Source organism: Balaenoptera musculus, chromosome 2 (genome assembly GCF_009873245.2).
Source record: "Balaenoptera musculus isolate JJ_BM4_2016_0621 chromosome 2, mBalMus1.pri.v3, whole genome shotgun sequence".
NCBI lineage: Eukaryota > Metazoa > Chordata > Mammalia > Artiodactyla > Balaenopteridae > Balaenoptera > Balaenoptera musculus.
In genome coordinates, this window is record NC_045786.1 from 59,026,642 (window position 1) to 59,052,984 (window position 26,343).

General features: G+C 36.5%; 1 protein-coding gene across 11 annotated transcripts in view; it reads right to left on the reverse strand.

Moving 5' to 3' along the window:
* PEAK1 (pseudopodium enriched atypical kinase 1) overlaps nt 1–26,343 on the reverse strand; it is a 303,507-nt gene that overhangs the window by 240,383 nt on the left and 36,781 nt on the right. For 10 of the 11 annotated variants that reach the window (XM_036842113.1, XM_036842106.1, XM_036842110.1 and 7 more), the window contains exon 2: nt 11,489–11,552. The gene's annotated coding sequence lies outside the window, so the exon portion shown is untranslated. Of the gene's footprint in view, nt 1–11,488; nt 11,553–11,838; nt 11,928–26,343 lie in introns of those variants that run through there. The other variant, XM_036842109.1, reaches the window with a different exon arrangement.

Genomic DNA, 26,343 nt, shown 5'->3' on the forward strand with positions numbered 1-26,343 from the left:
ATGTATGAAAAACTGTTCATCACTGGGGATCATAGATTTTCAAAGCAAGACCCTGTGTCATGAAAAACCATGGAAAGCTTTGTAATGGACCAAAAAACAAAGAAACAAACAAACAAAAACTAGTCAATCTTCTCTCAAGTTCACACATACATTACCTCCATCTTTCATTGCCTTTGAGCAATTTTTCAATTTGATGAAATGTAGAAAATTGATGATAATGTGAATTATTCTTGTGTACAACAGAGCAAATTACTTGTGTCCAGTGGATTACAATCGGTAATTGCACAGGAGATATACCAATTTTTGCATTTATTTGAAAATTTTATTTCAGCATTCCTTTACTACACATAAATGAGTAGCTCTTCAAATTTCCCTTTGAACTGATTTTAACGTCTTATCAGTTTCCTCAATAGTGAGTTAAATAAAATACTTGACAAGTGCTCATTTTATATCTGTATGAGAGTCACAATTATACCTCCTTTTAAAAATCCTTTATGACCACAATTAAAATTCAACATCACCCACTATGATTTAAAAAACAAAAACAAAAAAAAACCTTTCAGCAAACGAGGAATAGAAAGGGTTACTCAACCCAAGGATAACATCTTCACGGTGAAAGACTGAAAACTTTCTCCCCAAAATCAGGAACAATCCAAGGATGTCTGCTCTTACCACTTGCATTCAAAATTGTACTGAAGGTTCTAGTTAGTAAATAAGGCAAGGGAAAAATGATAGGATGATAGAAAGAATTAAAAAAAGAAAAAAAGATGATAGGAGGAAGTAAAACTGTCTTTACTTACATACATATCATAGTTACATAGTAAAGCCTAGAAAATCTTAAGAAAAAAAGGCTACTAAAACTTACAAAGGCCAATATACAAAATTAAATGATATACTAGTAATGAACAACTGGAAATGAAACACTTTCAAAATGCCATTACAATAGCATAAAAAAATCAAAGTAGAAGACTTGTACACTGAAAACTAAAAAAAATACATAGCTCTTGAGAAATTAAAGATGATCTAAATAAGTGGAGTGAGATATCATGTTTATAAAGTGTTAAGATGTCTACTCACTCCAAATTGACCTGTGGAGTAAGTACAGTGTGAAGCAAAATCTACAAACGTTTTTTCAGAAAATGAAAAGCTGATCCTAAAACCTAAGTGGAAAAGTGGATTTTAATATTTAAATGAAAATACAAGGAGCCTAGAAGAGCCAAAACAAATCTTTAAGAAAAACAAAATTAGAGAACTTACACTACCTGACTTCCAAACTTATAAAGCTACTGTAATCAAGATAGTAAGGTATCAGCAAAAAGAAGAAAAATACATCAATGGAACAGAAGACAGAACTCAGACACACACATACACAGTCAACTGATTTTTTTTTTTGGCTGCATTGGATCTTTGTTGCTGCGTGCAGGCTTTCTCTAGTTGCAGTGAGCGGGAGCCACTCTTTGTTGCAGTGCGCAGTCTTCTCACTGCAGTGGCTTATCTTGCTGTGGAGCACGGGTTCTAGGCACGCGGGCTTCAGTACTTGTGGCACACTGGCTCAGTAGTTGTGGCTTGCAGGCTCTAGAGCGCAGGCTCAGTAGTTGTGGCGCACAGGCTTAGTTGCTCTGCGGCACGTGGGATCTTCCCGGACCAGGGCTCGAACCCACGTCCCCTGCATTGGCAGGCAGATTCTTAACCACTGTGCCACCAGGGAAGTCCCTGTCAACTGATTTTTGACCAAGTCATCAAAGCAATTCGATGAGGAAAAGAAAGTCTTTTCAACAAATGGTACTGGGAAAACTGGTTATCCACATGCAAAATAATGAAATTGAACCCTCACCAGCACGATATACAAAAGTTAACTCAAAATGGATCAAATACTTAAATGTAAGACCTAAAACAAATACCTAAATGTAAGACCTTTCTCTTAGAAGAAAACATACGGCAAAAGTTTCAGAGCACTGGATTTGGCAATGATTTCTTGGATATAACACCAAAGGCATAGGTAACAAAAGACAAAACAGACAAATTGGACTTCATGAAAATTTTTGTTTTGTGCATCCAAAGACACTATTCATGGAGTAAAAAGGCAAGCCACAGAATGGGAGAAAATATTTGCAAATCATATATATGATAAGGGATTAATATCGAAAATATACAGAGAACTCCTAAAACTCAACAACAACAACAAAAATAACCCTATTCAAAAATGGGCAAAGGACTACTGGGCATATACCCAGAGAAAACCGTAATTCAAAAATACACATGCACCCGAATGTTCATTGCAGCACTATTTACAATAGCCAGGTCATGGAAGCAACCTAAATGCCCGTCGACAGACGAATGGATAAAGAAGTTGTGGTACATATATACAATGGAATATTACTCAGCCATAAAAAGGAACGAAATTGAGTCATTTGTTGAGACGTGGATGGATCTAGAGACTGTCATACAGAGTGAAGTAAGTCAGAAAGAGAAAAACAAATATCGTATATTAATGCATGTGTGTGGAACCTAGAAAAATGGTACAGATGAGCCAGTTTGCAGGGCAGAAGTTGAGACACAGATGTAGAGAATGGACATATGAACACCAAGGGGGGAAAACTGCGGTGAGGTGGGGATGGTGGTGTGCTGAATTGGGCGATTGGGATTGACATGTATACACTGATGTGTATAAAATTGATGCCTAATAAGAACCTGCAGTATAAAAAAACAAACAAAACAACTAATACTGAACTTTCATTGGGTTATTTGTATGGAAATATGTTAATATAAATGTTTCAGACATTACATGAAATTTCTAAAAATCCTATATTTGTATTTGTATGGAAATATGTTAATATAAATGTTTCAGACATTACATGAAATTTCTAAAAATCTTATATGTTCTGGTATAATGTTATAAGTAATAATCCTAGTTATTACTTTATTTATTTATTTATTTATTTATTTATGGCTGTGTTGGGTCTTCGTTTCTGTGCGAGGGCTTTCTCCAGTTGCGGCAAGCGGGGGCCACTCTTCATCGCGGTGCGCGGGCCTCTCACTATCGCGGCCTCTCCTGTTGGGGAGCACAGGCTCCAGACGCGCAGGCTCAGTAATTGTGGCTCACGGGCCCAGCTGCTCTGCGGCATGTGGGATCTTCCCAGACCAGGGCTCGAACCCGTGTCCCCTGCATTGGCAGGCAGATTCTCAACCACTGCGCCACCAGGGAAGCCCCCCTAGTTATTACTTTAAAATGTATATCTCAGAAATAACTAATTTTCTTGTCAACTGCATTATTATGAACTTTCATCAAATCTTTAACCGTGGTCATTTTTAAGTCTTTTGTCATTTACAGACAGTTCTGGGTGTACTCTGATGATTTTGCAAATATGTTCCTATAAAAGGGTTTCATCTTCAAGAAATTCATGGAAAAGACTCTGACAAGTACAGGTTTCTGGTAACTGACTGTACTGCTGAACTGAATGAATAAGCATTTTCAGAACTCTAATGAAAAACTGATGAACTCATAAAAGTGCTAACAAAAGATCAAGATGAAAAAAAAATTAATTACATGGGACTGAGTGAACTGATGAGGATGAGTATAATTTTTGTGACTTTCTGTCTGAATTAAAAAAAAAAAAAATCCCACAAGGACTCAGAGGCAAAGAATATACAAATCAATTTTCACTGCAAAGTAAAGGAGCTGTTACAGTGGAGGATTACTGGACTGAATGTCAATATTATTTCATAGTATGAGTGTGTTTCATGTTTGGTAATTGCAATCATTGTTGCTTTTGTTGTGGTCATCCATGTACAATGCTTGGTGTCAGTCTATTTATCTCTTGTAAAAATAAAATACAGTGTGTGTGTGTGAAAAAACAAAAACAAAAAACAAAAAACATTAAATATTATACTTACCATCTAAAAATGAAAGGTATCTGTTGATGGTTTCAGTGAAAAAAAAAAAATGGGCAAAGGACTTGAATAGACATTTCCCCAAGAAGATATATGAATGGCCAATAAGCACAGGAAAAGATGCTCAACATCACTAATCATTAGGGAAATGCAAATCAAAACTACATCTTACAGCCACTAGCATGGCTACTATGAAAAAAATAGTAAACAAGTTTTGGCAAAATGTGGAGAAACTGGAACCCTTGTGCAGTGTTCAGGGGAATTTTAAATGGTACTTCAGCTGTGGAAAGCAATATGGTGATTCCTCAAAAATGAAAACAGAATCACCAAATGATCCAGCAAATCCACTTCTGGGTATAAACCCAAAACAACTGAAAGCAGGATCATGAAGATATATTGGTACACCCAAGTTCACAGGAGCATTTTTCATAATAGCTAAAACATAGAAGCAACCCAAGTATCCATCAACAGATGAACAGATAAGCAAAATATGGTATATACATATAATGGAATATTATTCAGCTTTATAAAGAAAGGGAAAATATACTACAACACAGATGAACCTTGAGGACATTATGCTAAGTGAAATAAGCCAGTCACTAAAAGACAAATACTGTATGATTCCACTTACATGAGGTACTTAGAGTAGTCAAAGTCATAAAGACCGAAAGCATTATTGTGGTTGCCTGGGACTGGAGGGAGGGGAAAATGGGGGTTTCTTTCACAAGATGAAAGGAGTTATGGGGATAGATGGTGGTGATCGCTGCACAATGTGAAAGCATTTAATACCACTGAACTGTACACTTAAATATGGTTAAAATGATAAATTTTTTGTTACGTATATTTGACCACAAATTTTTTAAAAGGCATTAAAAAAGAGCAAGAATGGGAGGAAAGAAGTTTGTGATGGTGAGAAAAGATGATTTTTTTTAAAAAAATTGATAGAAATCAGAATAGTGGTTTGCTCTGGTGAGGGAAAAGAATGTCAAGGAAGGAGCCTAAGGAAACTGAAGGGGTAATAAAAATGTTCTAAATTTTTATAGGGGATTGGGTTATATAGGTATATGCACATGTCAAAACTCACTGAACTGTATATTTAAGATCTGTGCATTTTATTGTAAAGTTGAAAATTATACCTCGCTTTTAAAGTTTTTTTAAAGATCACAACTAGATACTATTTTAGATCATTCAACTAGCAAAATTTTAAAGTCTGAAAACACCAAGTAGTGGAGAGACTGTAAAACAACAGGATCTCTTATACACTGATGGTAGAAGGATAAAATGGGGCAATCACTCTGGAAATAAACTTCAGAGTATCTTTTTAAGTTTAATATTTACTACTGATACCATATGACCCAGCAATTCCATTCATAGTTACGTACCCAGGAGAATCTCTTGCACATGAACTATAAGAGTCATGTACAGGAATGTTTCTTGCATCAGTGTTAAAAATAGCAAACACCTGAAGTCAGAATTTTTTATCACTCAAACCCAGAAATAAATTGAGCATGATAACTAAGGGTATCAGTTTCAAATATTGACGATGTCTTTATGTTTTAAAGACAACTCAGTTTTAGTGTGTATATATTATCAGTTTGTCAAGGTGTGTGTGTACAGAACAAATCCAAAATTAAGGCACAGAATTAAGGTACTATAATGAATTTTTATTTTAAAAGGTAGAATTTATTCATTCAGCATGGCTTTTATGAGAGTAAAGATTGGAACTTATCTAAATGCTGGTTACATCATCTATACTATATTCATACACAAAATATCCTGCAACTGTAAACATGAATAAAGTAGATCTAAATATACAGAAAGATCTCCAAGTTATGAAAGGAAGTTGAAAAAGGAAGAAGTAGAACAGTACATTCTCATGGATTAAAATAAATTCCATATAGATATTTTTAAATTTATATTTATATTTGCAAAAATAATTTGAAAGCTAATAAACTGCTAATGGAACTTTCTTCTGAAAATAAAGACAGGGGATCTAGGGTGAAAGGAAGACTTACTTTTCACTGTAAATCCTTTGGTACCATCTGAATTTCTGACCACATACCTGTTTTTTCAATTTACATGGAGGGAGGGGAGAAAGAGGCTCTCAGACTTTCATGTTTCTGGCAAGCAACCTCTCCCATGCCTCACAGCAGATATGCCAAACCTTCACCACTCCCTTCAAACTCCATATCTCACCCCTGTTGCCTCCCTCCAGAACATCGCCAACCACAACATCACCAAGCCAAGGACCTTGTTTTCCACTTCAGAGAAAAGGGGAACTGCCTATATTTCCTAATTCATTCCCATAAATTTATCTCTGGCTATATCCATGGGCATATCCTTCCCTCAGAAGAAACAGGCCACTTCAGGCAAATTCGTATTCCAGATGCAATCTTTCACCTCTGCAGGGGAGCCTATTCTCTGTGTCATTCCTCTCTCCACTTCCACAAGCTTGCTTGTAACTGGTCCCTTCTCCCACCAGCTCTGTACATACACATGCTCAAAAGTCTCTCCTATATTAAAAAATATCTTATGCTCTCCTCTATGTAGCACCCTAAACTCATTCTTCCCCTTCACAGTTACACTTCTCACAACAGTAGTCCTTACTCCCTGACAGTCTCTTCTTCTTCATTTCCCATTCACTGCTCAACCTACCAGAATCTTGTTTCCGTCCCCACCACTAAAAAAACAAAAACAAAAACAAAAACCACTCTTGCTACTCTTGCTAAAATCACTAAAAGACTAAACCAATAGTCATTTTGTGAACCTTATTTTACTATCTCTCTGCAGTATCTGACACTGCTGACTTCTGCCACTCTTCTTTTTTTTTTTTCTTAAATAAATTTTTATTTATTTTTGGCCGCGTTGGGTCTTTGTTGCTGCGCGCGGGCTTTCTCTAGTTGCGGCAAGCGGGAGCTACTCTTCGTTGTGGTGTGCGGCCTTCTCATTGTGGTGGCTTCTCTTGTTGCAGAGCACGGGCTCTAGGTGCACGGTCTTCAGTAGCTGTGGCTCGCAGGCTCTAGAGCGCAGGCTCAGTAGTTGTGGCGCACAGGCTTAGTTGCTCTGCGGCATGTGGGATCCTCCCGGAGGGCTCGAGCCCGGGTCCCCTGCAGTGGCAGGCGGATTCTTAACCACTGCGCCACCAGGGAAGTTCCTGACACTCTTCTTGAAACCCTCTAATCCCCTGGCTCCTGTGACACATCTCTCTTCTATCTCTACGATATGCACTGGAGATTCAAAGATGTATACGACAAAGTCCCTGACTTCAAGGAGCACAGATTCTAAAATGAGAGAAATATATGCAAACAATCACAACACAGTGAAATAGTACTATGATAGTTATAGGTACAAAGTGCTGCGGTAGCTTCATGATGGAGAAAGAGAGGGAGCATGCATTCTAAGAGGCAGCAACTAGAATGTACAAAGGCACACATATAAATCAGCATGGTATGTACAGGGAATTTAATTGATAATCGTTCAGCATACAAGTTTTGAAATCTGATTCTACTATTTACCAGCTCAATGACATAAAATAACAACCTCTATTTCAAAGGACTGCGATGAAAATTAAATTAAATAGGGTCTTAGCATAGGGTCTCAATAAATGTTAACTCTTTCATGACAAAAACACTGAACAAACTAGGAATAAAAGGGAACTTCCTCAACCTGATAAAGGGCAGTTAGGAAAACCCCACAGGTAACATCATACTTAATGCTAAAAGACTGAATTCTTTCCCCCTAAGATCAGGAACAAGATGAGGATGACTGCTCTCACCACTTCTATTTAACACTGTGCTGAAGGTTTTAGTCAGGGCAATTAGGTAATAAAAAGACATAAAAGGCATCCAGATTGGAAAGGAAGAAATAAAACTATCACTATTTGCAGATGACAAGATATTAAATATAAAAAAATTCTAAGTAATAACTACTAGAACTAATAGTTGAACTAATAGTTCAGCCAGGGTGCATGATTTAAAATCCAATTACATTTCTATACTCCAGCAATGAACAATCCAAAAACAAAAGTAAAGAAACTATTTCATTCACAATACTATGAAATAGAATAAAGGACTTAAGAATAAATTTGACAAAAAAAGCACAAGACATACGTTGAAAATTATAAAACATCATTGAAAGAAATTAAAGAACACCTAAATAAATGAAGAGACCTCCAATGTTCATGGATTGGAAGGCTTACTATTGTAAAGCTTCCAAACTGATTTACAGTTTCATAATACAGATCAACACTGTCTCTATCAAAATTCCAGACAGATCTTTTTTTGTAGAAATTGACAAGCTGATCCTAAAATTCATATGAAAATGCAAGGGGGGACTTCCCTGGTGGTCCAGTGGTTAAGAATCCATCTTGCAATGCAGGGACACCCGTTCAATCCCTGGTCCGGGAACTAAGATCCCACATGCCGTGGGGCAACTAAGCCTGCACGCCGCAACTACAGAGCCCACGCGCTCTGGAGACTGTGCGCCACAACTAGAGAGAAGCCCACATGTGCACTGCAATGAAGAGCCCGAGTGCCGCAACTAAGACCTGACGCAGCCATAAAATAAATAAATAAATATTTTTTTAAAAAAAGAAAGAAAATGCAAGCACCAGAGGAGTCAAAACAACCTTGAATAAGAACAAAGTTGGAGAATTCACACTTCGCGATTTCAAAACTTCCCACAAAACTACAGTAATCAGACAATGTGATACTAGCACAAGGAAAGATGTATTAATCAATGGAATCGAATTAAAAGTCCAGAAATAAATCCTTACATTTATGGTCAACTGATATTCTTTAAGGGTGCCAAGATAATCCAATGGCCTAGGACAACTAGATATCTGAATGCAAAAGAATGAAGCTGAGCCTCTACTTCACACCATACATAAAAATTAACTCAAAATGAATCATAGACCTAAATTTAAGAGCTAAAACAATAAAACTTACATTTAGAAGAAAATATGAATAAATCTCCATCACGTTGGATTAGGCAATGGTTTCTTAGATAAAACACCAAAATCATAAGCAACAAAAGAAACAGATAAAATTTAAAACTTTTGTGCTTTAAAGAACAATATTGAAAAAGTGAAAAGACAACTCACAGAATGGGAGAAAATATTTGCAAATCATATATTTCATAAGTGACTTGTATCCAGAATATATAAAGAACTCTTACAATAAAAGGATAACCTAATTTTTAAATGGGCAAAGGATTTGAATAGACATTTCTCAAAGAAAGATATACAAATGGCCATTAAGCGCATGAAAAGGTATTCAAAACATCATTAGCCACTAGGGAAATACAAATCAAAAGCACAATGAGATACCACTTTACATCCATTAGAATGGCTGTAATTTAAAAAAAGAAAAAAAGGAAGAGGATAATAACAAATGTTGGTGACGATATGGAGAAACAAATCCTCATACATCACTGGTGGGAATGAAAAATGATACAGTCACTTTGGAAAACTGTTTGGCAGCTCCTCAAAATGTTAAACATAGATTGACCAAATGACCCAGCAATTCCACTCTTAGGTATGTACCCAAGAGAAATGAAAATATGTACACACACAAACTTATACACAAATGTTCATAGCAAAATATTCATAATAACCCAAATGTAGAAACAACCTAAATGTCCACCAACTGATGAACAGATAAGCAAAATATGGTACATGCATATTTCAGAGTCCAGCTCCTGACCAAGAAATCGATGTGTGACTTTTCCAACCCAACCATAAATGACTACAAAGGCCCTGGCAGGCCTCACATAGGAAATCTGCCCTCCCCTGACCAGACTTGGTGCACAGCCAGTGCACTGCAGTCTCTGAAGAGAGTTGCAGTCAAGGACCCAGGCACCCCTGACTGACCATGCTCTTTAGCACAGCTGCATCCCTAGCCCAGGTACCTTCTTCCAGAAGTTTCTTTATATGTGGCCTGCAGCTGAGGCCTTTCTTCAGGTGCCTCTTCTGAGATCTTCTCATTAGGGAGGAAACATTAAAGACACTTTTTCTCTACTCTGACTCAGTACTTTTCCACTCCAAGTCCTTCCGTCTCACCCTCCAACCAGCCCTGGGTCCATAAAACTGCAGGAACCTTTTGTTTGGGGCTCCCTCAGCAGTGAGACAACCCCCCCTCCCACCCTGTACTGATTCACCTGAGTGAGAGGGCCTGCACTTTCTCAGGTTTAGCCTCTTGCTTATACTATCTCAGTAAGTGAATAAAGACTAGAATGTTACTTTCATTTTGGAATGTTGTTTTTAATCAGCTACCTTGACACCTGGAAGCTCAGCCCTTACCGCTGCCCCCCAACTCACTTCTCTCTCACAAGCTCAGCTAAACTCCTGACACATAAAATAGAATATTATTTAGCCATAAAAAGGAATGAAGTACTGGTTCATGATGAACCATGGATGAACCTTGAAAACTTTATGCTAAATGGAAGAAGTAAGTCACAAAAGACCACATACTATACAATTCCATTTATATGAAATGTCCAGAATAGGCAGCTCTATAGAGAGAAAGTAGATTAGTAGCTGCCAGGGACTGAGTAGAGAGAGGAATGGATAGTGACTGCTAATGAGTTCTGATGTCTCTTTGAAGTGATGAAAATATTCTAGAATTAGACTGTGGTGATAGTTGCATAACGCTGTAAATACAATAAATTACATCAAATTTAAATAAATGGATGAATTTCATGGTATGTAAATTATTCTCAGTAAAGCTGTTTTCTTAAAATGTTAGTTCCTAACATTCCTAGAGCACTAGTGAGATGGAAAAATGGATATAAAGCAGATTATACTGCTCTGTAGGAGTCTAAAATATCCTTTGAACACTGTAAAGGTACTGAAGGATTCTGAGTCATGGACTGACATGATGACATTTATCTTTTAGAAAAAGCACCCTCGTAAGTGTGACAAGAATGGCTTAGAGAGCAGCTGGACTCAAGGTGGAAAGACCAGATGATGGACTTATAATGGTACATTTAAAAAATTAAAAGATGAAGAAGATTTGAGCCAAGACATGTAAGAAAAGGGAAAGAGCTATGATACTATCTTTAGAGTGGAATGCTATCTACAGAAACCAAACACTAACATACTAAAGGATATATCCTTATTTTATAAGCCCCCCCCCACAAACAGAGGGAACTAGAGAAAATAATCAACTCCAAGAGAACAGAGTGGTAGAAAACTCTTAATAACTGAACTATTAAAATAGTTACCAGTTGTTGTAATCTATGACTTAACTAATTGAAGGTTTGCCTTCAAGAATATCAGATTATAATGTCAATATCTTTCTCAAGTGCGTGTCAGGGAACAGCAGTGTGAACTCCAAACTTTGAGTATAAAAAACAAAGGAAAAATTCACTCAAAACTATTTTAATTGCTAGAACCAGCTTCATTTGTTTCAATCAAATGTCCTACAAACTAAAAGTAAGCATGCTATATATGTAGCTTTATAATAAATAGTATTTGCCTCCTATTAAAACTCTCAGAGGACAAGACATTAAATTTTTAATGCCTTAAATTTTTCAGAAACAATTATTTCTCATTATAAAATATATCTTAAAAGGCAAATGCATTTATAAAATAACTCACCTTAGGTTTTCAGACAAATCCACAAAGAAATGTCTACAGCATAACTTCCAGTTTAGGCAGATACCTGAATTGAAAAAAAGGAAAAAGACATGGTCAATATGACTAAATCTGAGTAGGGAACTTCATTTTTTCAAGAGGAGAACCCTAACTTGATCGTTTACCCCCTAAAATTTTGTGCTCAAGTTGTTCTTTAGAAGCCTGTAAAATGTCAAGGATATTAATTCTGCTAGACTTTCTATTGTCTATAATTTAAACATTTTGACAAATCTTGAAATATAAAATTTACCAAAACATATACTATATTAACAAGGGTGAGGGGGATCAATTCAAGAAAAATAGTTTTTGTTCACCTGCTCAAGTTTTCAAAACAGAAGGCATTTTCTAAAAGTCTGCACTCCCCATAATACCACCACCATGACCTCCTATCCTCACAAAAATGACAGAATTCAAAAATCTGGAAATGTAAAAGTAAACCAACAGCATGTGTTTATAAAACAAGTAAAAGGAAAGATTAAATAAAACAAATGGCTAATAAGTTATGAAAATTTCACCTACATTGGCAAAGGAAATCAAATTGAGATATCATCTTTCATCAATAAAATTTGAGTTGTTTTTTAAATAAGATGTTAGTTATTAGTGCTGTTCCAGTCCTCCTCCTTCCTAGACTCACAGTAGAATTGCACTTCACTGCCCTGTTTCAACTTAGTTCTGGCTACATGACTTGCTTTAGCCACTAAAATGTATATAGACATGATATGAGATATTATTAGGCATAAGGTTTAGGAACCAGTACACAACTGGAAGACCTACCCACTGCTGCAGTGATTATGGAAGGAAATAACCAGATGGAGCTCTGATCAGGATGGTTCACTAAATGACTCCAAAGAGAGAGAGAAGACCCCCTGCTGATATGTGTTAGACATGTAGCACGAGCAAAAAATAAACTTTGTTGTATTAAACCACTGAGATTTGGGGGATTGTTACTATACCATAATCTACAGCTATACTGATAGCTACAAATTATAATGTAATATAATAACATAATTATAGTAATATAATGATACAATATAATGGGCATCTTTGCACATACCACTATTGTGGTAGTGTAAATATGTAGTCTTTCTGGAAAGCAATTTTGCAATACACAAGAGCTTTAAAAAGTTCGAACCCTTTGACCTAGTAACTTCTCTCTCGAAACTCTGTCCTAAATAATAAAAAATCCAAAGATTTATATCATAGCACATTTATGACTGTAAAGAACTGGAAATAAACTAAAAGTTCATGGCCCAATTCAACATTCATGACACCATCAAGAAGCTTATAATTCAATAGAAAACATAGTTCAGGTACATACAAAAAAAGTAAAAAGTAAATATCCCAAAAGGTGCAACAAACAAAATGTTATAGAAATTCCAAAGAGTAAAATGTCAAGGGAAATGTTTAGGTAAGGTTTTGGGAAAGCCTTTGATAAGAAAAGGGGGCATTCCAGGAAGTGGAAATGGAATGAACAAAGGTACAAAAGGCGCAATTTGTTACAGCAAGGATTCTCACCATCTTTTTGTTTCCCTAGATCTGGCTCTAGCCAAGTGATAGCATACAGAATGTCCTTAATTTCTAAAGTAACTGGGCTACCCACAATATGAAATAAGTAAAAAGAAAAACACAGATGTAATATGCTGGTTAAGGTAATCAATATTCAAAAAGTAGACAGTCTACACCTTCTTAAGTTTTCCGATAGCCTTTGTGAACAACAACAAAAATACAACACACCTGCAAAACCAAATGTAAATTCTGTGCATTTAAGGCTGACTGTTATTTTCATAACATTAAGCATATCAAAAGAGCTGAAAGTTTTCAAGTTTTTATTATTTTAGCTTCCTTTCTACTGAGTAATTTTATTCTATGGACAGCAAACTTTGCTATTCAGCTCACTCCATACCTAGGGCCTAGTAGATGCTATCTAAATACTTGTTGAATTAATATTGGAATTTAATATACATTTCACAGAAAATACTCCTCATTTCTAATTATTCAGAGTAATGGGAAGTAGAAAGAAAATAAGTAACATTAACTGAAAATGCTGTAAAAAATGAAGCCATAAAAGAACTTAAACCATTATTTCAAAACACTCCTTGAAACAAATAATCTGTTTACCAGTAACTCAAGCCTTTATTGTAGCCTTTGTTGTTACGCTACACACATACACCATCAAGACAGTCATTTTTACTAAATATAGCTTGAGGGAAAAAAATCACATAATTTGATACCTAGAAAAATGCCAGTAGTTCACCTTCGTATTCCACACAATTCCTAGCACACAGTGGGTGCTTTCAAATCATTCATTGAGTTGAACAGTCACAGAGAAAATGTTTATTCTGCTGTCCATATGAGTTCATTATATTTCAAAGGTGTGAGTCATCAACTCTGACAATAAAAGTAGAACTTACACCACTACAAATCCTTGACATATCTTAAGAGCTCTCAGAAATGAGAAGAAATATCCATAGACATGTTCCTTAAGTTACACAAGTATAAGAAGATACAGCATTTTCACTGTAGATTTGCTCTATTTAGATGGCTCTGAATTGAATTATTCAAGCATATACAAATACAACATTGAAGGGGTCCACATACTTGCTCCTGACAGTCTGGAAACAAAAGCTGCTATTCAGATAAAAGATGATAGGCAACAGGAATCTGACAGGCCAGTAATTTACTTCCTTTTCCACACGTTTGAATTTGTAGGCCTCCACAGTTATTAAGCAAAATTAGTTTCATGATGTCAGCCAAAAAGCCTCATGGGCAACAGTTTTATGTCATTAAAAAAAAAAACCACCATCCTCAATCTGTTTGAATTTGTGTTTGCTCATTAGAAGCCTCTCAGTGAATCAGCAGAGAAGTTTTTTCATTGCACTCTTGCTCTATCGATCTTTAGTATAGCCCTGAACTGTAACAAATTCCTATTCTAGCTTCTTGCCCTACACCTAAAATAATTTAGATATAGTTAAAGAAACTAAGTATCAAACAGTCTCCAGCTCTTTACCAAAAATGGAGCAATTTCAAAGATACAAATGTGGTCTTAATATATATTTATTCAGCTTAAAAAATCAAAAGTCAGAGAAAGACATCTTCATCTTCCATCTCTCCTATTTGTTCATGTCTGAATCCACCATGCTCTTTCACACTCCTTTGCCTTTGCAAATGCTATTTTCCCCTCAGCTTGGTTAGAAACTCCTCCTCAAATCTGACTATGGCAAATTTCTAGTCACCATAGAAGTCTTTACTAGTTTTCCCCCAAAAGGCTCATGCAAACCTTCCCCTATGTACTGTCTATACACTTTCATTAAGTACTTCTCAAACTGGGTAGTAAATCTGACTCTACAGTCAGAGAACTGAACACCTCTTGGCAGAGCTAATATTCAGCTGGTACACACCAGTACAGCCTTAAGGGTTGTGCTGAAATACTTCCGTAATATGGTCTGGCAAAGAGTCACTGCCCCAAACTTCACCAGCTCTAAGGTACCTGCTGATGGCCCAGTCTTCCCACCATCATCACCACCACCACCATGCCAACTCAACAACAAAAGCAGCAAAGCCTGATGCAGTATAAAGAATGCAGGGGTCCTTCAAGACCCTGAATCCAGTGCTATGGCCATCTTGATTGGCTGGTGTCTGTGTTGTAGTGACTGACAAATACTCTGAATATCATTCCTGCCTCTTTGCACCCAAAGCCTAGCATATGGTAGACCTTTAATGAACTGTTTTTTATCAAAATAATGAATGAATTAATACCAGCTCTACTCAATGACCCAAGGCCAATGGGTATGCTGTCAAAATTATGCAGACAGTGATCAGACTGGCAAGAAAAATCCAGGTCCTTAAGTACAAGACAGGAAAAGTGGTCAAGTCTGCCTATTTTCTATGCTTGTCTTCAGCCTCTGATAAAATAAATGCTTAATTTGACAATGTGGGCAAAAATCTTCAATGTGATACTTTATAGAGCATATGATTCAAGGTTTGTTTTTTTTTTTACATTATTAAGCAAAGTTTAAAAACAAAGTTCTTATAAAAACCATACTCCCTATAAAAATACCACAGTGATCACTGAACTCTAATCAGTGTCTTGAACATGAAGACAGGTATCATTAAGGAAGAACACAAGTAATTAATTCAAATGGAGAGGAAAAGGCAAGAATAAGAAGAGTCAGTTAATTATGAATCACATGTCTAATTACAGATTTTGCCAGGGGTTTCAGATACTTCTAATTAGTTTTACTTGGTATATTAATTATAAATAGAACACCATGAGAGAATTTTCTAATCACAGGAATTTACTGAGTATGTAAAATCAGATTTTAAGTTATCATCTTTCTAATTTAATAATTAAATGTTCAATAATGCATGATAGGACTTCCCTCATGGCACAGTGGTTAAGAATCCGCCTGCCAATGCAGGGGACACGGGTTCGAGCCCTGGTCCGGGAAGATCCCACATGCCGTGGATCAACTAAGCCCGTGTGCCACAACTACTGAGACTGTGCTCTGAAGCCTGCAAGCCACAACTACTGAGCCCGCGTGCCACAACTACTGAAGCCCACGTGCCTAGAGCCCGTGCTCCACAACAAGGGAAACCACCACAGTGAGAAGCCTGCGCACCACAACGAAGAGTAGCCCCCACTCAACACAACTAGAGAAAGCCCGAGCACAGCAACAAAGACCCAATACAGCCAAAAATAAATAAATAAATTTATTTTAAAAAAAAAAATGCTTGATAATTTTTTGAAAGTCATCAATAAAATACACAGCACATTAAAGTCAAGCTACTCAGAACACTACTAAGGTAGTGACAGAATCTTTAAAAAATCCATAAGGTAGAAGATGTATAGCTGAAAGAAGGATGAACATGGAGCTTTAATAAGAATTTTGAACTTATAAGTGGTGATATACTGATCATTTTAGGCCACTTACTTTCTAGTAGGAAAATCATCTTTCAGTCATCCTACAGGGAGTTTCAGAGAGTCATAAAATTTAAGTATTATAAAAATCATGATGCAAGGAAGAATAATAGCAACATTTTCTACAAGAGAAGCTTAATTATCTAATTCCACATTGTCCCATTAATATCAATCTTTAGTAAAACAAGGCTGCTCAACATACATAGCTGCTAATGAAAAATTCTAGGAGGTAACAAAATTTCAAACAAAAAGCATCATATAATATTTAGAACAAATGGAGGAAAACCAGCCTGAATTTTTTTTTGGTAGTTATTAAATTAGAAACAAGAGAAGAGAAAACAATACTATAATGATTTTAATGTTAATAAATGCTTTTAAAGTCTCACTAATCCTAATTTGAAACAACCATGTAAATTATCTTGGCTATTAGCACAACCATATGAATTTAAACAGCAACTGTATACAATGAATATGTTAAATAATAGTAACAGTAGCTACCACTATTGAGTAACTATATACTATACCAGATAGAATGCAAAGTGCTTTACATAGTTCAAATATCAAAGAGATAAGAGAAAATCAATTATTAAGTAACAATTGTTTGTTCCTCAAAGACAGGCATTCCCCTACTATTACAAATGGCAAATGGATAGGTGTGTTGCTGGAAACCCTGGAACACCATGTTCACCAACCTAAGACTATCTACCTCCAATCACACAACCTTCTATGAGGTACTTATGCCTTAGGTAACTTTAGAGTGATGGATGTTTGCCAAAGGAAAAAAAGTTTTATTTAGACAATACAAATTAACAATATGACTTGTTTTATTAGGTCAGACTCAATTCCCCAGCACATCCCAAGCTTTCCTCTCCCCATTCACAGAGAATATTACAGAGATTCTAAGGAACTCAAATAGACCAATAAATAAATAAATGAATAAATAAATAATTTTTTAAATGGTACTATGGATTTTTAAATTAAGGGAATAACATAATGAAAATCGTGTTTTAAGAAGATTAGGGAAAGGGGGGATAAATTGGGAGATTGGGAATGACATATACACACTACTACATATAAAATAGATAACTAATAAGGACCTACTGTATAGCACAAGGAACTCTACTCAATACTCCATAATGGCCTATATGGGGAAAGAATTTTAAAAAGAGTGGATATATGTAGATATATAACTTTGTTGTACACCTGAAACTAATACAACATTGTAAATCAACTATACTCCAACAACAATTTTTTAAAAAAAGAAGATTAATAACATGACAAAACAATCTGGGACTGCAGCTGGGAGATAATGGAAGCAAGTAGACCAACTCAACATGAGATGATAACTGGTCCATACAGAATAAGACAATGGCTAATGGAATAGTAAAGAAGAGCTGAACCTGACATTACCAACAAATTTCACCTTTCTATTACAAGTTCAGTTCATCCTGGGAATAAGGTAGATGCAAATTATTATTTTCTTAATTTGTCTGATAGAAGAAAGGGAACTTTAAGAGTTCACTTGTGAGGTCTTAAGGTCTTCATTTTCTACCCAGGTTACAGAGTGCCTGAAATTCAACCACCAGGAAATCATCCTTTTCAATTACAACGTCCTATTGTCCTGGCATTTTCTGCCAAAATACCTTAGAAGGAATAATTTCAGAAGTACTCATTTAACCATTATTGATGGAAATTAGCTTGCTTGCCTGCCTTCTCCATGAGCACCCACCTCCATCCCCACCCCCATCTTCATAAACAGGACCAGGACAGAAACAAGGGTCCAAGAACCTAATTTTATCTGACCTGGATGTGAGACTAAAAGAGACTAGATGCTCTGCCAAAATTAGTAATGAAATCAGAATCAGAGCCAAGAGTTTTAAACTCCTAATCTCAGAGCTTTAAGATAAACTCATATTTTCTCTGCCATTGTATATAATAAAAATTTTTTTAAACTTCCTAATGTAATAATAACAAAAAAAAAAAATCACAGAGCTTTCAAACTAGACTCCATCCTCCTTTGCTGTTATTGCTGTTTCAACACATTAGTGGGGCAAGAGCTAATAAATCAAAGAGGATGTGAATCTAAGCTTCCTTCAAGGACTCCCTGCCACAGTCAAGGCAAAGTTCTGACACTATTGCCTGGTAAATAAGGTCCTTAGTATCTAAAACTCAACAATCCTTTTCAACCTCATCCTTCACCACACCACTTTCCACTTCCTCATTTATCACCATATCTATTGAATGAATACAGATCTCCAGTGTTCAACGTCTTCTCATACCTCCATGCCTTAGCTCATTCCACTTTTCTTCATAGAACACTCTTTTCCCCTGCTGGCATGGCTACGTTGAGCTCCTGCTCTCTCTTAGAAATAATTTCTTGACATGCCTCCTCTTGGACCCTGAAACACATTCCTCCCCTAACCCACACCAAGTCTGAAATAGGCTCCCTCCTTTATGCACATCTCTACCAAACTTCTCAGAGGGTATTTCAATTCCCAAATTAGTGAATTAGTTTCGTACACTATAGGTACTAAAATAATCATTAGTTCCCAGTGCTGTGTTCTTTCTACATAACAGTATTCAATCTACTCCATCACGATGTACATCTGAGGTTTCTTCCCCTTCTTTTTGTATTTTGGTTTGCTGTCTAAGAATCCTCAGTATATTTCCTATTAACTCGACAGGTTTAAGCACATTTAGACTGTGGTTATTAGCTTCTTAAAAGAGAATCCAACTGAAATTAAATACAAATGGAAGTTTTTCCATTATAAGGCTTGATGGGTCAATCTGACCAAAAAAGGAACTTCTATGAATATTCATAATCTTGCTAAAAAAAAAAGAACTTCACTTAAAATGTTCTCTGTATCTATTTGGAAAATGTATTCATACAACAGCTTCTGAATGATCAAAAAGGTGAAATATCAAACCAGTTTATGTCATTATTTTAAATAGAGAATGATATCCACACTGCAATAGGAAATATCTGCCTTCAGAAAAAACATCAGAGTTAAAACTTGCAACACCCAATTCCATGTTCCTTTGATCTTTTTAGGTAGGATAATTGTTAAAGGATACATCAAAATCTGACAACTGCACTCTTCAGAACCCTGTTCAAAACTTTCCTACTAGGGTACCAAAATGTTCATTGCAGCTCTATTTACAATAGCCAGGACATGGAAGCAACCTAAGTGTCCATCAACAGAGGAATGGATAAAGAAGATGTGGCACATATATACAATGGAATATTACTCGGCCATAAAAAGGAACGAAATTGAGTTATTTGTAGTGAGGTGGATGGACTTAGAGTCTGTCATACAGAGTGAAGGAAGTCAGAAAGAGAAAAACAAATACCGTATGCTAACACATATATATGGAATCTAAAAAAAAAAAAATATATATGTTCATGAAGAACCTAGGGGCAAGACGAGAATAAAGATGCAGACCTACTAGAGAATGGACTTGAGGATATGGGGAGGGGGAATGGTAAACTGGGACAAAGTGAGAGAGTTGCATGGACATATATACACTACCAAACATAAAATAGATAGCTAGTGGGAAGCAGCCACATAGCACAGGGAGATCAGCTCTGTGCTTTGTGACCACCTAGAGGGGTGGGATAGGGAGGGTGGGAGGGAGGGAGACGCAAGAGGGAAGAGATATGGGGACATACGTATATGTATAACTGATTCACTTTGTTATAAAGCAGAAACTAACTCACCATTGTAAAGCAATTATACTCCAATAAAGATGATTAAAAAAAAAAAAAACTTTCCTACTAGGGATTCAGACTAGGGCTGCATGACACCCCAATGCCAATAGTGTAAAACAAACAAATAGCAGCTTCAAACAAAACACCACCCAAAACTACACCCAGCTATAGCCTGAAATTGGTGACAAACCCCAAGTCTGTTGCAACCCCATATTCAAAACAGTTTCTATAATAATACTAGGTTGAGAGCTTTTACTAAATCAATGGTTCTAATAAAACCACAAAATGTAATCTAAGATAAAATACTCATATGGGTGTTGCTTTGCTTTTCAGAATGACTTTGGTTAATCTATTTAACCTATTCTGTCTATATATTAAGGTCTAAAATGTAGTAGTTGTAAAGTTACTATTTTAAAATGTTTTCTAAGCCACTTGGTACACCTTAAGTCCATTACTCTTGTTCTAAAACAGAATTACTACTCACTGAAGGGAACATACTTAGAATTAAACTTTTTAAAATACAGATCACGAATAAGAATATTAGTCAACTTGAATCAGAAGGTTAAACTCTAACAAAATGATTTATTACCATACCTCAAAAATAAAGCTATGTTACTGAACTCATTCTAATTGTAATAAGATGGAATTTCCTTTATTTACTTGAGGGGGATATAGAATGTAGAAAATAAATTAGGTACTCTAAAGATCAGAGTGAAAGATAATACAACCTAACTAGATTTGAAATTTAGTACCAAACACCCACACACACACACAAAAAAAAAACAAGCTCACAAAGTATTATATTTTTGCCCTCTCCTTCACTCTTCCCTGCTGCCAGTTGCCTGTTTCAGATGTTCTCGTGCAGAGGAAATAGCAACAATGCCATTTTCCTTCCAAATGCAATCAGGTTTTGGCAAACTTAAGTCAGTATGTCAGTTAAAAATAGAAACTCAACTCAAAATGTGTTTGGCAAATATCTACTTAAGTATTGAGTAGTTCTCCTCTCTTGAATGGTATTGAATTTTCCATTTATCATTTTTAAATGTACAAATAAAACTAAAAACCTGCACATGTAGCTGAACAAGTAATAACTTCCAAATTAATAATATATTATGCAAGACTCTTTTATAAGCATTCACTGAGAGCAAAATTATGCCATTTTGGAAAGAGAATTCCTGTGAGATTGGTCCTTAGTAGTCATGATATTTCAAAACACTGCTTTTGTTTTTATATAAACACTATTGTGACTCCTTTATAAGTTGGCAGCCAACTTTGCCAGAAGCTTAAACAACTGTTTTCGTCAAATAAGTGTCTTCACTGGACCCTCCACCAGATCCATTCAAGAGTATTAAAACAGGTCCACATAAATAAAGTTTTATTGAAACATAGTCACACCCATATGGTTATGTGTTGCTATGGCTACTTGTGCTCTACAAAGGCAGAGTTGAGTAGAGACAATATGAGTTGTGACAGAGATCATATGGCCCACAAAACCTAAAATATTTACTCTCTAGCCCTTTACAGAAAAAAATTACCTATACCAGAACTTTTTCAAAATAAACTGGATAAAATTATCTCACCATTATCTCCACTGTTCACCTGTCTATGTAATGAAAGTGACAGAGTACTTACAGAACTTCTGAAATGCAATTCACTCTTTAATATTTATACTACTAGGAACCCATGTATAAGATACTGTTCTGAAATACTGAACAAAGCAGAGTTGACTCAGCAACTCAGATGAAGCTAAAATCTTCTCAGACTCAAAATGCAAAACGTCTACACCCAGCACCACCCTAATTACTATTACTCAGCATTAAGTATGGTATTGTCATAGGAGGTTCAGTAATGACAGAAGCCTATTTGTGTGCCATTATTTCTGTTAAAGGATTTTCAAGGGACAAAAAACAAAAATGGCGGGCTTCCCTGGTGGCGCAGTGGTTGAGAATCTGCCTGCCAATGCACAGGACATGGGTTCAAGCCCTGGGCTGGGAAAATCCCACATGCCGCGGAGCAACTAGGCCCGTGAGCCACAACTACTGAGCCTGCGCGTCTGGAGCCTGTGCTCTGCAACAAGAGAGGCCACAACAGTGAGAGGCCCGTGCACCGCGGTGAAGAGTGGTCCCCGCTCGCCACAACTAGAGAAAGCCCTCGCACAGAAACGAAGACCCAACACAGCCAAAAATTAATTAATTAATTAATTAATTTTTAAAAAAAGGTCAACCCCAGCGTAGCGTTGCAAATAACTGTTTAGTGTCAGCAAGAAAAAAAAAAAAAAAATCAAAAAAAAAAAAACAACAACAACAACAAAAATGGCTATAGGTAGTTAAAACAAATGCAGTTTAAAGTTTTGGAAATACAGAATAATCGGTGTTAAATTTTCAATGATGCTGTTTCACTGTAAAGCCGTTTTTAAGTTTTCAAATGAAAAATCCAAGATCTAAACCCCAGATTAAAATGTCAGATACCTAGATATTCAAAAAATATCTGGTGAATAAAGGGAGAGTTATGTGGATGCTCAGGTTATTACCTTCACTGCAATTGTTTTTGTATGTTACAATTTTCACTCTCCTCAGTTAAGGATAGACCTAGCAAAGGAGTCTTTTCTAACCCAGCCCAGATATTCCCCAAGACCATTGTCAAACAAAGCCTATATGGGACTGGGTGCTGATACTGCCTCAGTCTGCAGAGGAGATGGACAAAAAAAAAAACACAACACATTGTACGAAAACAATTCACAGAAAACCCTGAGGCCTGAAAGACACATCATTTTTTCCTGGTGATAGAAGAGGCATTCAGACACTATCTGGGCCTTTGGTCTCACCAACTGCCTCCTTAAGTCAAAGCCCAGAGAGTAATTAACGGCATTTAGAATTTCCAAAAGACTGGGCTTAGAGAAGTATATATAAATAAGAAAGGAGCCTGGGTTTTGGAATGAGTCAGAAAGACCTACTAGTTTCATGACTCTAGCACCTATTTCCTATGTGATGCAAGTTATTTAACCTCTCTGAGCCTCCGTCTCTTCATGAGGATAATGATGGTACTACTTTCATAGGATTATTATGATGATTAAAGGAGATATTGTAGGAGCGCCTGAACCCTGGAATGTAAAAATAATTAATACACAGTAGCACCTAAGTATATATAGAACCATAGGCCAGGCATATATTCATTCCTCAGCAAACCTATTAGGTAGGTACTGTCATTAAAACTTGCTCAAAGTCACAAAATGAGCAAGGGGCAGAGCCAGATGTGGGGCAGAGCCAGATGTGGGCCAGGAAGTACAGCTCCAGTGTCCATGCTCTTAACTATATGTCATTATACTGCAGTTATTATTAGAATGAGCATCCCAGATATTCATAAGAATGGCTCTATGTAAAACAAAGTGTTTGAAGCCCTTCTACGTCAACATTTGAATTACAATAGATTTCTAGTTTGGGAACAATCCTGCTCTGTTGCTAAAATGCTGTTGGTAGCACAAAGCTAATACCATGGTCAAAGTTCAGTATCTGTTTAGGTCATGTAACTTCAGACAGAGAAAAAAAATTTCCAAAACTCCAGAACATTTAGGCTGGCTTTTTTTTTTTTTTTTTTTTTTGCTGGCATGGAAAGGTGGGCAAGGCACCAAGCCCCCCCACCTGCCTCTTTTTTTTTTTTTAATTAATTAATTAATTAATTTATTTATTTATTTTGACTGTGTTGGGTCCTCGTTTCTGTGTGAGGGCTTTCTCTAGTTGTGGCAAGCAGGGGCCACTCTTCATCGCGGTGCGCGGGCCTCTCACTATCGCGGCCTCTCCCGTTGCGGGGCACAGGCTCCAGACGCGCAGGCTCAGTAATTGTGGCTCACGGGCCCAGTTGCTCCGCGGCATGTGGGATCTTCCCAGACCAGGCCTCGAACCCGTGTCCCCTGCATTAGCAGGCAGATTCTCAACCACTGCGCCACCAGGGAAGCCCCCTAGGCTGGCTTTGAGAGACCAGAAAAGGCTATGGAACAAACACCTCCTCTCCAAGAAAACACCTCAAAAGTGACTTGAGTGGCACCACAAAAATCAGAGACTCAGAGCTGGAAGGGTCCTCAGTTTAATTCTTATACTACAGAGTGGAAATCGAAGCCAAGAGAGAAGTGTGGCTTCCCTCATGTCCTACAGCTAGTCATCCATCATGTCAGACAACTTTTCCACTACACCACTCTGTCTAGATTCCTACTGAACTGCAAACTCAGTGCCTCATTAATGTAATACCTCAACTGAAAAGTCATGTATAGTTTGTTGCACAACATAAATACACTGGAAATCACTGATGGGGAAGGAGTCTTTTACCAACAATCTTTAAAGAATCTATCTGAACGAGACATAGTCAACTTGTTGACTCTGAATAAACTGCAGACATATAAATTAGTAAACATTCCTAATGCCCTTCTGACTGTTGCTGTGTTCTCAACATAGACCAAGCCTCCAACAAAAATTATCTCCTCCTTTTTAGTATTCCCAACAAGAAAATTGCCATTAAGGCCCAACTATATTCCTGGTAATCTTTTCTACAAAAACACTGCCCCCTTAAATTAATAAATTATAAAACTCATTCTTCTTGAAAACAAAAATACATCAACACTTTTAAAATAAAATGATCATATACTTTACCATCCTCTCAGATAACCCAGGTGTAAACATAATTAGCTTGCTCCAAAAATAATTCTGTAAGGTAGAAATTCCCTCATAGTAAGCTGCACATATTTGTCTTCAAACATATCTTACCTTTGGTTTAAGGCAAAACAGATGAATTTGTTGTTCAAATTCAAAACAATCACATAAGGAAAGTGATTTTATTACTGTTAACAGCTGATGTTTTCAACTCCTCTTATGCCACCCCTGACTAACGCCAATGCCTATGGTCTCCTCCTTCAGCAGAACTGAAACTTACAGTTCCGATAGGGAGCTAACTCTCCAGGGACATACTCTAGCCGCAGAACTAAGGTGAAATAACTAAGGCAAAAAAAGAAAGGCACTATCCAGAAAGATTTCTTTCAAAAATTACTTGGAGAGCCTTATGGGAATTCTTGAAAAACAAGAAACAACTATCTTTTCCTCTATAGAGAAAAAAGGAAAAAATTCAACTAGTAGTGATGAACAGAAAGGGACAAACAATACATTCCAAAGGAAGAACTACGAGACTTGGCAAGATACCAAGATGAGGAGCTGATGAATCAAAAGTGACCTCAGTATTTTGGTGCCTGGGCAGCCATATAGATGAGAACCTCCCTGACAAACTCAGAAGCCAGAAAAGAGCTTGTTGATGGGGAAGGGAGGTCAGGCCAGTTTATCCCCTGTAAGTGAATGTTAGCAAGTGGGTTATATTTAGTACATCTTTAGTATATGCAGCTGGATATAGGTAAGTTGAAGATGCATAATTTGAACGTCTTGCTGGGGTTTAAACACATGAAAATGTTAAATAAGGAAGGTGGGCCTCTTAGGTAAAAGCTAAAGCCTCAGAGTGACAGATATCAGATATGATGTGCTTAATATACAGGTAATGAAATTCACTTCTGAACCCTTAGGGTATTACAAATACCTCCTCAGAGTTGAAGTAGTTATTCAGCGTTTACCTCCTTGCCCCCTGCTTAAAACAAATTCCAAATAAAAAACAGAAGGCCTCACAATGGAATCTCATTTCTAGAAAGATATAATTTGACACTATGGCAACAAACTCCAGAATGCTTATCTGAATCTTCTCTCCCTGAATCAAAGAATGTTTGCAATTAGCCTTCTCTGAACCATATCTACATTAAACCCCCACTTAGCCCATATATCTTTATCTCGATACACCTTATCTAGATCACTTTTCTATTAAATATACATAACATTTCTATTTCTACATTTTCCTTTCCACTGATAATATTATTTTCACCCTCTGCTCTAGATATATATTTAACTTTTAATTCTGAGTCTCCAAGTTAAAATGCGACACTATCAAAAAAAAAAAAATCCTCTATCATACAGGACAACTGCCTTCTAAGAATTGTTTCAATTCCAGAAGCGCTTCGATATTTTCAGCTTCCTATCTTTTATAGTTGATCCACAATATCAACTTAACCTTCTTCACACTTCCTTTCCACCTATTTTCTTTCTTTTACCTATTCTCTTTATTTAGCCATACCATTTATAAGTTTCTCTAGGAAAAATTTTGACCCTAATT